This window comes from Pieris brassicae, unplaced genomic scaffold, assembly GCF_905147105.1.
Source record: "Pieris brassicae unplaced genomic scaffold, ilPieBrab1.1, whole genome shotgun sequence".
Taxonomy (NCBI): domain Eukaryota; kingdom Metazoa; phylum Arthropoda; class Insecta; order Lepidoptera; family Pieridae; genus Pieris; species Pieris brassicae.
This window is the reverse complement of record NW_025576214.1, coordinates 42501-57500: the sequence shown is the minus strand read 5'-3', so window position 1 is coordinate 57500 and position 15000 is coordinate 42501. Positions and strand designations below refer to the sequence as shown.

At 50.1% G+C, this 15000-nt stretch overlaps 2 non-coding genes and 1 pseudogene across 2 annotated transcripts; all 3 read right to left on the bottom strand.

The window, feature by feature from the left end:
* Positions 1-414: 414 nt before the first annotated feature.
* Positions 415-571, bottom strand: LOC123719787. The gene has a single exon (XR_006755885.1). It is a non-coding gene; the product is annotated as a 5.8S ribosomal RNA (ribosomal RNA).
* Positions 572-921: 350 nt separating this feature from the next.
* On the bottom strand, positions 922-2827 carry LOC123719776. The gene has a single exon (XR_006755875.1). It is a non-coding gene; the product is annotated as a small subunit ribosomal RNA (ribosomal RNA).
* An 11531-nt stretch (positions 2828-14358) lies between these two features.
* Positions 14359-15000, bottom strand: part of LOC123719784 — a 3178-nt pseudogene continuing 2536 nt past the window's right edge.

Below are 15000 nucleotides of genomic sequence, written 5' to 3'. Positions count from 1 at the left end.
ACTTTCAACGACAGCGTCGAGACACGTCGACGCGCGCACCGGCGCCGACCGTCGCGCGATCGCCATGCGGGACCGGGACGATGCGAGCAAACACGCGCGACGCGTAAACGCGAACGTCGTTGTCGTCGTTGTCGTTGTCGTTGCGTAAAGACTCGACGCGCACCCGTGCCGCGGGAGACACGGTGCGGCGGGGAGAATTTATTTGTGCGACAAAAGTATCGTATAGACGTGGCTTAACACGGCCAATACGGATGACGAGTCGTAATCGAACATATATTCGAACGGATCGTTCGGCCGCTCGGCGGCCTAGCGAAACCGTCAATTGCACGCGCGACAGAGATGCGGCGCTACGACCGGAGTCGCAGCGATCGCCGCTCGTCACGCGAACAGTGTGGCTTTTTGTTTTTATGCAGCCGGCCCTCAGACAGGAGTGGTCCTGGATATTTCTCCACGGACCGCAATGTGCGTTCGAAATGTCGATGTTCAAATGTGTCCTGCAGTTCACACTATGACGCGCAGTTAACTGCGTTCTTCATCGACCCGCGAGCCAAGTGATCCACCGTTCAGGGTAATCGTTTTGTTTTTGTGTGTGTTTTTGTATGAGAAAATATAAAAGGTGCGAAAAAATTAAACAAAAAAATTTGAAAATAATACTTATCATTAACGTGTACGACAAATGAAAAGAAAGAAAATCTCTTTTATTTGCGTGGTTGTACACAAAAATTAAAATATTATTTCAAAGTATCAATAGGCGATAGCGAACGCTAATCAAAGCGTGTCGCAACGCACACGTCGCGAATCGACGAGAGAGAGTCAACCGTCTCGGATTCGATTTTGATTCGTATCATTCACGTGTTTTTGTATTTTTTTCTTTTTTTGCGAGTCTTTGACAACAACAAAACAAAAAGAAAAAACCAACGTTAATGATCCTTCCGCAGGTTCCCCTACGGAAACCTTGTTACGACTTTTACTTCCTCTAAATGATCAAGTTTGGTCAACTTCCCAGCAACGCCGACGGCCGTGAGGCCACCGCGTGTCGGTCCGAAGACCTCACTAAATCATTCAATCGGTAGTAGCGACGGGCGGTGTGTACAAAGGGCAGGGACGTAATCAACGCGAGCTTATGACTCGCGCTTACTAGGAATTCCTCGTTTATGGGGGATAATTGCAAACCCCAATCCCCAGCACGAAGGAGTTTCAACGGGTTGCCCGGGCCTCTAGGCCAGGGAGAACATGTTGATTCCTTCAGTGTAGCGCGCGTGCGGCCCAGGACATCTAAGGGCATCACAGACCTGTTATTGCTCAATCTCGTGCGGCTCGAAGCCGCCGGTCCCTCTAAGAAGAATTTTAATACGTCGCCAGTGAGTTGCGCTCCCCGAGAGTCGCGCACACCTTGAATGACGACGCCTATTTAGCAGGCTAGAGTCTCGTTCGTTACCGGAATTAACCAGACAAATCGCTCCACCAACTAAGAACGGCCATGCACCACCACCCACCGAATCAAGAAAGAGCTGTTAATCTGTCAATCCTTCCGGTGTCCGGGCCTGGTGAGATTTCCCGTGTTGAGTCAAATTAAGCCGCAGGCTCCACTCCTGGTGGTGCCCTTCCGTCAATTCCTTTAAGTTTCAGCTTTGCAACCATACTCCCCCCGGAGTCCAAAATCTTTGGTTTCCCGGAAGCTGCCCGCCGAGCCATTGTAGTAACGTCGGCGGATCGCTAGATGACATATTTACGGTTAGAACTAGGGCGGTATCTAATCGCCTTCGAACCTCTAACTTTCGTTCTTGATTGATGAAAACACCTTTGGCAAATGCTTTCGCTGATGTTCGTCTTGCGACGATCCAAGAATTTCACCTCTAACGTCGCAATACGAATGCCCCCAGTTATCCCTATTAATCATTACCTCGGAGTTCTGAAAACCAACAAAATAGAACCGAGATCATATTCTATTATTCCATGCACGAAATATTCAAGCGGCATTTTGAGCCCGCTTTGAGCACTCTAATTTGTTCAAAGTAAAATTGTCGGCCCACCTCGACACTCACCGAAGAGCACCGCGATAGGATTTTGATATTGAACCGGCGTTTTACCGCCGGCTCACCGACGATATGCTCCGCAGACGTGTCAGTATCACCGCGGATGCGGTGCACCGACAGCGCGGCGCACAAATGCAACTACGAGCTTTTTAACCGCAACAATTTTAGTATACGCTATTGGAGCTGGAATTACCGCGGCTGCTGGCACCAGACTTGCCCTCCAATTGTTCCTCGTTAAAATATTTAAAGTGTACTCATTCCGATTACGAGGCCTCGTAAGAGTCCCGTATCGTTATTTTTCGTCACTACCTCCCCGTGCCGGGAGTGGGTAATTTGCGCGCCTGCTGCCTTCCTTGGATGTGGTAGCCGTTTCTCAGGCTCCCTCTCCGGAATCGAACCCTGATTCCCCGTTACCCGTGACAACCATGGTAGTCGCAGAAACTACCATCGAAAGTTGATAAGGCAGACATTTGAAAGATGCGTCGCCGGTACTGGACCGTGCGATCGGCAAAAGTTATCCAGATTCATCAAAATTAACGACTTCGGACGCATGGCCCTCCGCCGATTGGTTTTGATCTAATAAAAGCACTCATCCCATCACTGGTCAGAGTTCTGATTGCATGTATTAGCTCTAGAATTACCACAGTTGTCCAAGTAACTGAGTAAGATCTAAGGAACCAAAACTGATATATTGAGCCATTCGCGGTATCGCCTTAATACGGCTTGCACTGAGACATGCATGGCTTAATCTTTGAGACAAGCATATAACTACTGGCAGGATCAACCAGGGAGCTGCTTACGCAAACGACACGCCTACACCGCGGTCACGCGGCTTCGGCGAGCCGCTGGCTCGGCGGCGTCGAGGGGCGCGCGCTTGCGCGCGCGCCTTCTCGACACGCGTGAACGTAACGCGTCGAATTTGCACGCGACGCGACGTTCGCGCTTCATATCGATAGACTAACTTTGACCGGTCTACGAGCGGCCGTCCCGTCACGATCTCGCAACGAGGTGATGTACAACGATGCTCGACCACTGTGAGGGACATAAAACTGCAACGAACACGACCCCGCGGGCGGGAATCGATGTTGTGACAATTTGAAAATTGAACATTCATCTAAACGCAACTTCTCAATTTTTATTCAATACGTTATTGTAAACATATTAAAACTCGGCTGGCAATTACATGCGCACACACACGCATGATTCGCACTAGATACGATCAACGCCCGGAGCTTGAGGGATAAATTCCAACACGACGCTGCGCACACCGTTTCGACGATGGGCGCGTGTGCGTCCTCTTTTATACATTCTTTCCATATACGGTCGCCGTGGCGACCGCGCACGTGTCGAACACGCTAGGCGCCCTGCGTTGAGGTGTGCCTAGAAGCGTATTCTTTTAACATCACAGATAACACCGGGGGAGACGGTCCCAAATCTTGGTCGATTGGTAACATCACCATACGGTCTGCGAACGCGGTGCTATAATATAATTTTATATTATATTATATAAAATATGAGGAGGAGTAGTATGTATATTCTTTGTTATTTTGTGTTGACACAAGAGAGATATATAAAATGTACTATACACCACACACACAGAGAGAGAGAGAGCTGGGAAAGATCTCGGCGGTCTCGCATTCGAAATACGAATTTGATATAATTTCCTCCGAAAATCCATACCCATATCTATATCATCCATGCGCGAATATATGTATATAATATTCTCACACTTCGCACAAACACAAAAACAAGAACACATTCTATTCTCTCTCGTCCGTCGTTCGTGTCTATTTGAGACGAACGACGCGCGGCAACGAGAACGAGTCGACGCTGTGCGCACGACTGTTTCGCTCCACATCTATACCGAGAGCAATAGTCCGCGTCGGCATTGGAGCGGACGTCGAATGTTTCTCGTAGAGCGAGCGAGAGAGAGACGATTTTTCATTTTATTATGTATGTGTATTGGCGTGCAGTAGTAGCACGTAGTAGTACTAGTAGTAGTAGTAAAAAAATATTATTATTTATTTTATTGACTGATATGATTTTGTTTGTTTTCTTTTTTTTGAATAGACATTTGTATTGATAGATATGTTTCTCGTTGAAGCTCGCAGCACACGCTCAGAGAAATGGCAATGTGGGTTTATTTGAAGAAAAGAAAAAACAAAAAAAACAATTATATTTATTAATAATATGTATGTATGTATGTATGTATGTATGTATGTATGTATAATAATGAATTATAATAATTATTCCGATGCAACGTCAGAGGAAAATGTTTCTCGTACAGGTGCGGCGCGCGACGGCCGGCCGCTCGACAGTTTCGCGCCGAATGTTTCTCGTTGAAGCTCGCAGCACACGCTCAGAGAAATGGCAATGTGGGTTTATTTGAAGAAAAGAAAAAACAAAAAAAACAATTATATTTATTAATAATATGTATGTATGTATGTATGTATGTATGTATGTATGTATAATAATGAATTATAATAATTATTCCGATGCAACGTCAGAGGAAAATGTTTCTCGTACAGGTGCGGCGCGCGACGGCCGGCCGCTCGACAGTTTCGCGCCGAATGTTTCTCGTTGAAGCTCGCAGCACACGCTCAGAGAAATGGCAATGTGGGTTTATTTGAAGAAAAGAAAAAACAAAAAAAACAATTATATTTATTAATAATATGTATGTATGTATGTATGTATGTATGTATAATAATTATTCCGATGCAACGTCAGAGGAAAATGTTTCTCGTACAGGTGCGGCGCGCGACGGCCGGCCGCTCGACAGTTTCGCGCCGAATGTTTCTCGTTGAAGCTCGCAGCACACGCTCAGAGAAATGGCAATGTGGGTTTATTTGAAGAAAAGAAAAAACAAAAAAAACAATTATATTTATTAATAATATGTATGTATGTATGTATGTATGTATGTATGTATAATAATGAATTATAATAATTATTCCGATGCAACGTCAGAGGAAAATGTTTCTCGTACAGGTGCGGCGCGCGACGGCCGGCCGCTCGACAGTTTCGCGCCGAATGTTTCTCGTTGAAGCTCGCAGCACACGCTCAGAGAAATGGCAATGTGGGTTTATTTGAAGAAAAGAAAAAACAAAAAAAACAATTATATTTATTAATAATATGTATGTATGTATGTATGTATGTATGTATGTATGTATAATAATGAATTATAATAATTATTCCGATGCAACGTCAGAGGAAAATGTTTCTCGTACAGGTGCGGCGCGCGACGGCCGGCCGCTCGACAGTTTCGCGCCGAATGTTTCTCGTTGAAGCTCGCAGCACACGCTCAGAGAAATGGCAATGTGGGTTTATTTGAAGAAAAGAAAAAACAAAAAAAACAATTATATTTATTAATAATATGTATGTATGTATGTATGTATGTATGTATGTATGTATAATAATGAATTATAATAATTATTCCGATGCAACGTCAGAGGAAAATGTTTCTCGTACAGGTGCGGCGCGCGACGGCCGGCCGCTCGACAGTTTCGCGCCGAATGTTTCTCGTTGAAGCTCGCAGCACACGCTCAGAGAAATGGCAATGTGGGTTTATTTGAAGAAAAGAAAAAACAAAAAAAACAATTATATTTATTAATAATATGTATGTATGTATGTATGTATGTATGTATAATAATTATTCCGATGCAACGTCAGAGGAAAATGTTTCTCGTACAGGTGCGGCGCGCGACGGCCGGCCGCTCGACAGTTTCGCGCCGAATGTTTCTCGTTGAAGCTCGCAGCACACGCTCAGAGAAATGGCAATGTGGGTTTATTTGAAGAAAAGAAAAAACAAAAAAAACAATTATATTTATTAATAATATGTATGTATGTATGTATGTATGTATGTATGTATAATAATGAATTATAATAATTATTCCGATACAATGTCAGAGGAAAATGTTTCTCGTACAAGATCGCCACGCGACGCGACAAGATGCCGTTCAACGGCACGATATCTACAACTCTGTCGATAGATATGTAGATAGTATCTACTCTGTCAAGTATATGTGTGTAACGTGTGGTGGTGTGTGGTGTGGGGTTTTGTTAGCGATAGCGATACGTTTCTAGTTAAAATTGAATATTTAAAAATAAAAACTCTTCTGGTAAGAAAAACTATTTATGGTTTATTATGGTGTGTCTAGTGCAACAACATCAACATTGTCATAATCATAATAATATAATTATTATTAGGGCTATAGGTTAACCTTCCAAATAGGGACCGTCGATTTAAATGTCGATATTTTTAATTATTCTAGATAGTACTCACTAAAAGAAACTTAAGTGCTTGCTTACTTACTTACTTACTTAGTTGATTGAGTTTTTTTTTTGTTTTTTTGAAACTTTTTCATACAAATTGATATATAAGACATATATGGCCGTTACCGACCGCCGACCAAAATCTATTTCATAAAACCGACATAAAATTGATGTCAAACGTCAATCACTTTGAGTTGACTAAGTGTAAGGGTTCAGATTATTTTGAAAGTATCGATCATTTGCGATGCATACGAGAAAAAGATCATTCATTTCATTGTTTGTAAGTTGTAAATTTTGTGTATTATATTGTAATTCTTGAGTGAGAATTGAGTGTTTACTTACTTACTTACTTACTTACTTATTGAATATCCAAAAAGTACCCAAAACCGAATCAGAGCGCCCCACTATCCACGCGGTCTTGTCTGCCCTACCCCTAGAGTGTATATAAAAGCTCGGAGGCGCGCAGGGAGAGCAGCCCTCACCCGCCGTACCCAAAGCGCGGGCATCATGCAAGCCGTAGCGGCTGAGGCTGGTCGCCGAAGGCGACCAAAAAAGCCGAGGCTGCGTAGGCTTGAATAAAATGCCCTGCGCTTTTGGTACGCAAGGGTGGAGGGGCTGCATTTACCGTAGCGTCGGAGCAGTACAAAAACCAATTATCATCCATTGTTCGGTTAGGTTAGGTTAGGTTTAGGTTTGTATATTAATATTTTTTATTTTTTTATTTTTAATATGATGCAAAATGAATTTTTATCATTTTGTATGTGTGTATGTATATATGTATTTATGTATGTATTTTTTATATATTTATTGTGCGTTGCGTGTTTTACAATACAAAATAGAAAATGTTTCTCGTACAAGAGCGACGCGCGACCGACCGGCCGGTCGGCAGCTTCGCGCCGAATGTTTCTCGTACAAGATCGCCACGCGACGCGACAAGATGCCGCTCAACGGCACGATATCTACAACTCTGTCAATTATATGTGTGTTGTAACTAGCGGGGTTTTGTTAGCGACAGCGATACGTTTCTAGTTAAAATTGAATATTTAAAAATAAAAACTCTCCTGTTAATCAAAACTATGTATCGTTTTGTTTTGTTTAATAGAGTTTACAAAAATATAATATTTTTTATATTATATAATTGATTATTGATTGATTGTTTGTTTGTTGTGTATTCTTCGTGTCGTCGTCTCTCATCGGTTGGACACACACACGATGTTGATAATTAAAAATAATCAAACACCACCGCGGCCGCCAACAAAGAGACGACGGACGACACACGCCCCGCCGCCTCACAAGAGCGAACAAACAACGCGTAATAACCACCGATCTCGTCCTCGGACGAATCACCTGGCGTAGGGCTGAGTCTCAACAGATCGCAGCACGACGCTGCTCTACCGAGCACAACACCCCGCCAGGAACGTAAGTCGTCTACAGACTATTCCGAGCCCCGACATCGAACTGAGTTGTATTCGAAACTTCGACGCCGTAGTGCACGTGTTAAGACCGCTCGCACCGATCGTCGCGTTCCAAATGGGCTCCGACGTCGCGCGTCACGAGTGACGCGCGACTAGTAAAATCACATTGTTTAGAGCCTCCCGACACTCGGGGCTCCACAGTGAGAATATCCTTGCCGGATTCGGCTAGGCTGGCTTCGGCCTTAGAGGCGTTCAGGCATAATCCCGCGGATGGTAGCTTCGCACCACCGGCCGCTCGGCCGAGTGCATGAACCAAATGTCCGAAACTGCGGTTCCTCTCGTACTGAGCAGTATTACTATCGCAACGACACGCCATCAGTAGGGTAAAACTAACCTGTCTCACGACGGTCTAAACCCAGCTCACGTTCCCTTTTGATGGGTGAACAATCCAACGCTTGGCGAATTTTGCTTCGCAATGATAGGAAGAGCCGACATCGAAGGATCAAAAAGCAACGTCGCTATGAACGCTTGGCCGCCACAAGCCAGTTATCCCTGTGGTAACTTTTCTGGCACCTCTTGCTAAAAACTCTTTATACTAAAGGATCGATAGGCCGTGCTTTCGCAGTCCCTATGCGTACTGAACATCTGGATCAAGCCAGCTTTTGCCCTTTTGCTCTACGCGAGGTTTCTGTCCTCGCTGAGCTGGCCTTAGGACACCTGCGTTATTCTTTGACAGATGTACCGCCCCAGTCAAACTCCCCGCCTGGCAGTGTCCTCGAACCGGATCACGCGGGAGTTGAACGGCGACGAGCGACGAGCGCCACGTCGCCACTCTACACGCTTGGAACGAAACACCGTACGCGAGCCGATTGCAAAATCGACCGCGCACCGCTTCCGCCCAACCGAGTAAGTAATGAAACAATGAAAGTAGTGGTTTTTCAGCGACGACCGCGAACGATCTCCCACTTATGCTACACCTCTCATGTCTCCTTACAATGCCAGACTAGAGTCAAGCTCAACAGGGTCTTCTTTCCCCGCTGATTCTCCCAAGCCCGTTCCCTTGGCTGTGGTTTCGCTAGATAGTAGATAGGGACATAACCCACCAACCTTCCCATGGTCCTTCCGACCTCGCGGTCATGCGGACCGGGTCTCGACCGAATCAATGGGAGATGCGCCGGTGAGTCTTTACGCACTCTGTGCATCGTCACCGGCGCACTCTCTTGACTCCCTACAAATTTACGCAATTTCTGTCCCGTGCGCATTCTCCCTCTCTCTCGAGAGGGCTGCGCGAGGCGCATTCTCCCCCCGGGGGGCTGCGGACAACACAAGAGAACGGCTCGTCGTCGGTGTCGATCTTTCCACGTCAGCGTCGCGCCCCGTCGTGTATTGCTCGTGCAGTGCTCGCCTCAGTCCCTTCTCCTCGGCATCTATCTCGCTTCTCGCGCGATGCCAGGCGCGTGCGAATCTACTGAACGCGGCATAGTTCGCCTCCGAGGCCACGAGATCCGCGAAGTAAACCGGTCCCGGCCCGCTCGTCACCACGCGGTCCAGCATCTCCTCCCTCTCCCGATCGTACAGCCCGCACTCCCATAGGACGTGATCCCTGTACTCCTCCGCAAGCCCGCACGGGCACGTCCCGACCTCTTTGAGACCAAGGTCCCGCAGGCGGCCGTTGAACGCGCCGTGACCTGCCAAAAGCTGCGACGTGAAGTAGTCGGGCGCTACCCACGCCGCGCGAAGTCTACCCCTGACGCAAGGGAAGAAGCGCTGCAGGTCGCGCCCCCTCTCCTCGACCTCCCAGCGCTCCTGCCACTTGTCAACCACCTCGGAGTGGACCCTACGCTTTAGGTCATTGACCTCTCCCTTGGCCGTTTCCCTTTTCGTCGCCTGAATCTTGCCCGCACGGTACACTTCGAGATCCGCCGGCAGCACGCCGCCCAGGACGGCCAGCGCCGGCGTGCTTGTCGTCCGATAGGCCTTCGTCAAGAGCACCAACGCAGACCTCTGGGCTCGCAGCAGCCGACTCGCCACCACAAACGCAAGAGATCTGCCATACCACACCGCAGCCGCGTACGTAATGGTCGCGACAAATGTTCCGTAGTATAACAACCGGAGCGCCGGGTATCTGATACCCCAGTTGGAGGCAGACACTCTAGCCATCTTCCCGAAGCACCTTGCACCTCTGTCGCCGATGTCTTGCGCGTGTTCCGCAAACGTGCCGCGCTCGTCCAGCACCACGCCGAGCAGCTTCGCCACGCCGACGGCCTTCACCGAGTCGCCCCCCAGCCGGATCACCGGCGGACGCTGGAACCTGCCCTTCAATGTTATAGACTGCGTTTTCGAAGACGAAAACGACAGCCTATTCCGCTGGCCCCATTCGAGCGCCAGTTGAAGAGTGGTCGCCGCCTTCCACTCGATGTCCGCCCGGGAGTTCGCCTCGATCAAGACCGTGACGTCGTCCGCGTACGCTACCAGCTCTACTCCTGGGGGCACCGCCATCCGCAACAAATCGTCCACCAGAATGTTCCACAGTGTCGGCCCTAAAACAGAGCCCTGTGGGCAACCCATGGTAGAGTTCTTCCAGACGGACACGTTATTCGCGAACATCCCCACCCTTCTACCGGTAAAGTACGAACACAGCAGTCTATAAACGTTGCGAGGACAACCGCCCTGCTTAAACTTGACCAGGACCATCGGCCACCATGCGTTATCGAACGCGCCCGAGATATCCAATAGGATGGCCTGGACGTACTTGTGGTTCGTCTCTCGCACGACGTCCAATACTCTGCTCAAAGCAGTCACCGTCGACTTCCCGTGCATGAATCCGTGCTGATTGGGCGATATACGGCCGTATAGGCCCGGTGTACACTCGCAGATCAGCCTCTCCAGGATCTTCCCCAGTACCGACAGAAGCGTAACGGGCCTGTACGCTTTCGGGTCCGTGAGTGGTCTCCCATTGCCCTTCGGTATAACAACCAGCCTTCCGATCTTCCAAACGTCTGGAAACACGCCTTCTCGGACACACTTGCTGTAAATATACATCATTTCCGACGCGGCCACATTCCAAACGACCTTGGCAATCCGCGCCGTGATACCGTCTAGCCCCGGACATTTATTAGGTAGGCTCTTCACGATCCTATCGAGTGCTGACCTGTCCACTATGTCCACGTCTTTTCCCGACGGCGCGAAAGCGGCGGCAAGGCGTACCCTTGAGTGGTACGGCGAATCGACCGCCACATCATCGTCCGGGTACATGATCGCCAGAACTCCAGACATCGCTTCCTCCATGTTCGTAGCAAATCCCTGCGATAGCTTCATACCGTTTACTACTCCCGAGGGTGGGCGCACGCGCCCGCTAGCGAGCCGGTACGCCATTCCCCAGGGATCTTCATTCCCAGAGTCGGAAATTCTTCTGTAGTGCTCGGTTTCGGCATTCCGCATTGCCTTCCGGTACCTAGTACGGGCAAGATGAAAGCGTTTTCGCGCAATCTCTTCGCACAGGCCGCCCGCGCGCCTTGCCTGTTGCCACTCCCGACGAAATTTATTATGCTGCCTGCGGAGGCCGTCCAGTTCACCCGACCACCACTCGTAGCCCCCATGCCGTTTAGGCTTCACCACCCCCAAACATTTCTCCGCCGAAGTCACGACAGCGGAAGTAAACGCCGAACAAATAGCCTGAGCAGGAGCGTTAAACGTTATCCTGCCCACGCGCAACGTTAAGTCCGAGCGGAACCGGTCCCAATCCACCCCGCGGTCACGAAACCTTATCGGCTCCATGCCCTGTTCACTGCTACGCGCCTGATGCAGTTGTCCCGAGGAACTAGCTGATCCGAGATGGATCACAAACGTAATCAGGCGGTGGTCACTCGCGCTGAGATCGGCGTGCACGGTCCATCCGTCGATCCGAACTCCTCTCGTTCCCAGAGTCGCGTCAATGTTGGAGCTCCCATTCGGTGAACTAAAGGTGTCCGGTTGGCCTTGGACGTTGTGGACCAGGAGACCCCACGACAGCACGAAACTCTCCATAGCCGTCCTACGCTGCTCTGCCACTCTGCCTCTTCCTTCACACTGGTCCTCGCGACTGTACCACAGCTGAGAGTGGGTGTTTGTGTCGACACCTATGACCACGCATTTTCCTCGAAGCGCTTCCAGCACTCGTTCCAAGTGCTCCAGGTGTGGGGCTATCTCATCCTTGTACTGGAAGTACGCCGACACCACGTACACGGTGTTTTCCCCCCCTCCTAGCTGTGCCACGAAACAGTGAGACGTGCACAAGTTGCGGAGTACGAGCACTGCCAGATCGTCTCTCAGCACGATGATTCCTGCCATTGGGGCCACATCGTGCTGGTACAGGCCCGGCAGCCTAGCTGCCGGGTATTGTTCTTGCACCAGACAGACGCTGAGGTCCAGATTCCTCGCGAGAGCCGGCAGCTCCTTGGTGGCCATCGCCGACCCTTGCAGGTTTACTTGTCCGACCGAGATGTCCGTCTTGTCTCCTCGTGAACCGCCTATGGACCTATAATCCATAGTTGGTTCTTTCTAAGGATCGCTTCTCCGCCGCCTGTCTCGCCGGGCACTGTACCGAAGCGGTTCGGTGGTCCTCCGACGGCTTCCCTGCTTTTTTACAGGTGGCGCACCTACGGAAGGTGTTTTTGCACGCTTTATGCGTGTGGCCATCCTCGCCACAGTTCCCGCAGGTGTCCACCGTTGCCCTGCAGAAGCGTGCCGCGTGCCCGTAGCCCTGGCACTTCCCGCAGCAGGTAGCGTCGGCGTAATCGCGCACGACATGACGCTCCCACTCTATATAGACCCGCTCTTTGGAGACCAGCTTGTCTCGCCAAGCTGGGCTACACCGCAGCACCACCGTGGTGCACGCTCCTCCTCGCGCGCTCTTCTTGAAGGCCACGTCGACCTCCTCCTTTCGCCACTCTTGTTGACCCGCAAAGTTCTGGGTGCGCAGCGCCCTCAGGAATGCGCCCGAGTCTACCCTAGCGCCGTCAACCGCAACGACCGCAACGAGAGGGGCCCTCGGTTTCGGGACCTGCACCCGCAAATTGTCCGGTACCGCGCGCCTAATTTTGTCCGCGTCTCCCTTGCTCGCTGCCTGGACAATCACACCCGCGTTCCCTATCTTGCGCACCTGCGCAATTCCGACGCCTAAGGTCTGGGGGTCCAACGCCTTCTTCAACGCCGCTTTTGTTTGGTCCGCAGTCTTTATCTCCTCCGACTTCTCCGCCGCTGGGTAGAAGGCCAACACCGTTCCCGCCGATGACGGCTTTGGTTTAGGACCTCGCCCCGTATTCAACGCGTTCGCGTAACTGTTCGCCGATTCTTTAGGAGTCGTGCCCTCCTCCTGTCTTTCGCTGCGCGCACCGTGCTCCAGCGCGCATATCTTAAGGCGCTCTTCGCCCAGCTGCGCCGACAGGAGGGCAATGATGCCTGTTAATTTCTGCACCTGTGTGCCTATCTGTGCTATCTCCAACTTGTTAAGTTTCGACGTCGACGCCGATGTCGCCGCCATGATCGCCTCCCCGGCCGAGTTCGCCTCCGCGACATATTTGCCCACGGTTGTCGGAGCGTTTGTGTCGGGCTCTCTCGGTAACTCCGCCGTAGGTCCCGTCTCCGCACGTGGAGAAGCTGAGCCAGGCGTACGCACCTGGCATACCCGCCGCCGCGTCGCCTCCTCCAATTCTAGGGGCGATGTACCCTTGCGCTTCCGAGCACCATCTTCCCGTGGACGCACCGATGTATCGCGCGGCGGGGGGGTCCGCATCAGGGACTTGCGCGGTGCAAACCCTGCTTCTCGCCCCTGCCGCTCCAACTCTTCCAATTCTCGCTCCTTTGACGCCATAATGGCGTCAAAGGCATTTTTGTCCATCGCTTATGACCCTATTGCAACTTCCGTCGTCTCTACCGTCGACTCTACCGTCGTCTCTACCGTCGTCTCTACCGTCGACTCTACCGTTGACTCTACCGACGACTCTACCGTCGACTCTACCGTCGGCTCTACCGTCGACTCTACCGTCGACTCTACCGTCGACTCTACCGGCGACTCTACCGACGACTCTACCGATGACTCTACCGACGACTCTACCGACGACTCTACCGACGACTCTACCGACGACTCTACCGACGACTCTACCGACGACTCTACCGACGACTCTACCGACGACTCTACCGACGACTCTACCCACGACTCTACCCACGACTCTACCGACGACTCTACCGACGACTCTACCGACGACTCTACCGACGACTCTACCGACGACTCTACCGACGACTCTACCGACGACTCTACCGACGACTCTACCGACGACTCTACCGACGACTCTACCGACGACTCTACCGACGACTCTACCGACGACTCTACCGACGACTCTACCGACGACTCTACCAACGGCTCTACCGACGACTCTACCTAAGCTCTACCGCTCCACCAGAGTCAGACCGAGACGCCTATATCTTATCTCCCTATCCGCACGTACTGGCTACACGTCACCGATCACGTCAGTGAGACAAAGAGCGAGATGTATTTTATCCCGCTCTAACGCACCTATGCTACGTCACCGATCACGCCAGACCGGTGTGAGACGCACTATGCGTTGTGTCCCTCTCTAGCACGTACCGGTCACCCCTACACAACTACGTCACTAATCACGCCACCAAGCGAGAACAAAGGAATGTTTCTCGTAGTGATTCAGCATTAATAACTATATAAATTAACGGAAATCTAATCAACAATTTAAATAATAAGTAATTAACGATTATTCTAGTCCTTATTAGTGCACTAGCACTTACCGCGCCGCGCGGTTAGCCACGCGGCTTCCTTTAAAATCCTCCCAGGTCCTTTAGCACAGCACAACAACACTTTAAATAAATAATAACACGCACTTACGCAAAACGAAAATAACCAAACACTATAAATAATAAAAAGAATAAAACGATAGACGACAATATATCGAAATAATCGCGGAGCAATTTATAGACACGTGTACACGTCCGCACTCTGCGAATGCCGAACGACGAGTAGATAGGGACAGCGGGAATCTCGTTAATCCATTCATGCGCGTCACTAATTAGATGACGAGGCATTTGGCTACCTTAAGAGAGTCATAGTTACTCCCGCCGTTTACCCGCGCTTGCTTGAATTTCTTCACGTTGACATTCAGAGCACTGGGCAGAAATCACATTGCGTCAACACCCGCGAGGGCCATCGCAATGCTTTGTTTTAATTAGACAGTCGGATTCCCCTTGTCCGTGCCAGTTCTGAGCTGACCGTT